Below are 3,785 nucleotides of genomic sequence, written 5' to 3' on the forward strand. Positions count from 1 at the left end.
TCAAAAATAAATAATATTACACTTGGAAAATATAATGAAAAATTAATTTAGGGGTACCTAATGTAAATAGCAAAAATGGGGAGTTAAATGTGGGAAATTGAAACTTTTGAATAAATTAACATTATCTTTCCACTTAGTGCTCCACTCACACCTAAAGTAGACCACTTAATATGCATTTGGACAGCAGATTCATTTCCTTCTTCGACCTCAAAAATTCAGCCGTGAGCCTCCAAGAAGAACTCCATGGCCAAAGCTTCCAAGCTCCATGCATGAACTCCAATATTCAATTTCATGCCATAAATCCAACAAGTCCCTTCATGAAAGTTTATCCTCACATCAAGAACAATCCTTGGGCAGCCATTAGGAGAGGAAATAGTGGAGTTGTCAAGGGCAGCAAGGGTCACACATATGAGGTAAGTTTACATTTTTGAAGATTGCTTTGTTAAACTTTGTGTACATGTTATGGGTGTTGGATTTGTGAAGAAAATTTTCAAGTTTGAGAAGTTATTGATGTGTTCATTTTGGACAGCCATGGAGCTATGTATTTGATATAATATTTGTGCATATATTTGATGAGAAATTATGTTGGTTATGGTGATTTAATATCCTAGTAAATTATTCCATATGTATATGGTGATTTTGCACTTGGAATGGAAATTGATGAATTGTAGGATACTTTGGTATTGAGGAACATTTTCGGTAGCCTTGGAACTCTTGGATAAATGTATGTGTTCATGAAGGTATTTGCAGAATATTGACATTGAGGATTGATGGATATGTATATAGAGTGATTGTGTAAAGTGTATGTAAGAATTTGTAATGTTTAGGTGTATATGTAATTGTACTTAGACTTTGTAAATTTGAGTTTTAATTGGTGTATTAAGGATGTTTGTAATCTACCCAAAGTGATGTTAATGTAAAGTGAAATATGGTTTTGGTAATGAACCAAAACAGAAATGGCAAGGGAAGTGGACATATAGTAATGTAAGTGTGTAATTGATGTATGTTTAAGTAAGGTAGTTAAGGGCAGTATGCATTTTAGTCAATAACTTTAAATGTGTAACCTCAATTGGTATGAGACCAATTGGAGGTGAAACTAGGCACAAAATGTGCCAACTTTCATTGAGAAAGCATACCAAAATTCTGCTTGCAAGGTGACATAAAAAAATGACCAATTCGGATTAGGTGCAATTGAGACCTGAAAATTGACTAATTGGGCAGTAGTTAGTGTTTAGGCCATAACTCACTCAAAACAGGTTCAATTGACCTGAAATTTTAACCATGAATAGTTAAGACCCATACCTACAAGTATTATGAAGACACCAAAGCCCCGAAATGACCAGAAGCAAGTCAAAAAGCTTGCACAAGTTCGGGTCCAAAAACTGGCCGAACCAGAGTTGACCAAATTGACCTAAAATTGACCTAATTTGATGCCATTTGACCAGCAATAGTATAATGGCCATAACTTGGTCTGCATAACTCAGAATGACCTAAAATTTTGCCCCGCGTTCCATAAGACATAGATCTACAAGTTTGTAGTTTTGACTGAAACCCGAAAACCGAGGGAACTAGGTCGTCCGGCTAGGTCAAACTAGTATTCCGGAATCCAGCAATTTGAGGAGATAGCACCCACAGCTGATCAGGGACTAATGCTAGGTAAAATTTCGAGCCAAAATTTATTTAAGGGGGGGAGAATTGTAACACCCCTATGTTCGGTAGTGCGTTCTACTGTTCCGGTAACCAGTGCTGTCCGGACAACTAGGATGCCAAAAACTACACTTCAAAATGAGTGAGGAGACATAAAATAATGAAATACAAGAAAAGAAAATACAAGAAAAACAAAGGAAAAATAATAGCAAAGAAATGTAACCAAGTTAAGCGGCAGAACCCTAGCGATGGGTGATCATGGAAGTCACGGCGTGGACCGTTGACTAGCCCTGGACTGCAGGGAACCCAGGAAAATATTTTTAGGACTTAAATATACCCTTATTGAAGTATAAATATCATTAGAAATATCAAAGAAAAATTAAATAATTAGTACAAAGAAAAGTGAGAAATCGAAAAACAGACAAAATCCGGTGTTACCGAAAAATCGAGAATACAACCCGAGCAGGTATTATGGTCATTTGACATCCCGAATTGTCTTTTGACCTAAATGTCCATCAAAAATATATAATATTACACTTGGAAAATATAATGAAAAATTAATTTAGGGGTACCTAATGTAAATAGCAAAATGGGGAGTTAAATGTGGGAAATTGAAACTTTTGAATAAATTAACATTATCTTTCCACTTAGTGCTCCACTCACACCTAAAGTGGACCACTTAATCTGCATTTGGACAGCAGATTCATTTCCTTCTTCGACCTCAAAAATTCAGCCGTGAGCCTCCAAGAAGAACTCCATGGCCAAAGCTTCCAAGCTCCATGCATGAACTCCAATCTTCACTTTCATGCCATAAATCCAACAAGTCCCTTCATGAAAGTTTATCCTCACATCAAGAACAATCCTTGGGCAGCCATTAGGAGAGGAAATAGTGGAGTTGTCAAGGGCAGCAAGGGTCACACATATGAGGTAAGTTTACATTTTTGAAGATTGCTTTGTTAAACTTTGTGTACATGTTATGGGTGTTGGATTTGTGAAGAAAATTTTCAAGTTTGAGAAGTTATTGATGTGTTCATTTTGGACAGCCATGGAGCTATGTATTTGATATAATATTTGTGCATATATTTGATGAGAAATTATGTTGGTTATGGTGATTTAATATCCTAGTAAATTATTCCATATGTATATGGTGATATTTCAATTGGAATGTAAATTGATGAAATGTAGTATAATTTGGTATTGAGGAACATTTTGGCAGCCTTGGATCTCTTGGATAAATGTATGTGTTCATGAAGGTATTGGCAGAATATTGACATTGAGGATTGATGGATATGTATATAGAGTGATTGTGTAAAGTGTATGTAAGAATTTGTAATGTTTAGGTGTATATGTGATTGTACTTAGACTTTGTAAATTTGAGTTTTAATTGGTGTATTAAGGATGTTTGTAATCTACCCAAAGTGATGTTAATGTAAAGTGAAATATGGTTTTGGTAATGAACCAAAACAGAAATGGCAAGGGAAGTGGACATATAGTAATGTAAGTGTGTAATTGATGTATGTTTAAGTAAGGTAGTTAAGGGCAGTATGCATTTTAGTCAATAACTTTAAATGTGTAACCTCAATTGGTATGAGACCAATTGGAGGTGAAACTAGGCACAAAATGTGCCAACTTTCATTGAGAAAGAATACCAAAATTCTGCTTGCAAGGTGACATAAAAAAATGACCAATTCGGATTAGGTGCAATTGAGACCTGAAAATTGACCAATTGGGCAGCAGTTATTGTTTAGGCCATAACTTACTCAAAACAGGTCCAATTGACCTGAAATTTTAACCATGAATAGTTAAGACCCATACCTACAAGTCTTATGAAGACACCAAAGCCCTGAAATGATCAGAAGCAAGTCAAAAAGCTTGCACAAGTTCGGGTCCAAAAACTGGCCGAACCAGAGTTGACCAAATTGACCTAAAATTGACCTAATTTGATGCCATTTGACCAGCAATAGTATAATGACCATAACTTGGTTTACTTAACTCGGAATGACCTAAAATTTTGCCCGCGTTCCATAAGACATAGATCTACAAGTTTGTAGTTTTGACCGAAACTCAAAACCGAGGAACTAGGTCGTCGGCTAGGTCAAACTAGTATTCGGAATCGACAGAATTTGCAATGAAATGCA

The sequence above is a fragment of the Hevea brasiliensis genome, chromosome 14 (assembly GCF_030052815.1).
Source record: "Hevea brasiliensis isolate MT/VB/25A 57/8 chromosome 14, ASM3005281v1, whole genome shotgun sequence".
In the NCBI taxonomy this organism is placed as follows: domain Eukaryota; kingdom Viridiplantae; phylum Streptophyta; class Magnoliopsida; order Malpighiales; family Euphorbiaceae; genus Hevea; species Hevea brasiliensis.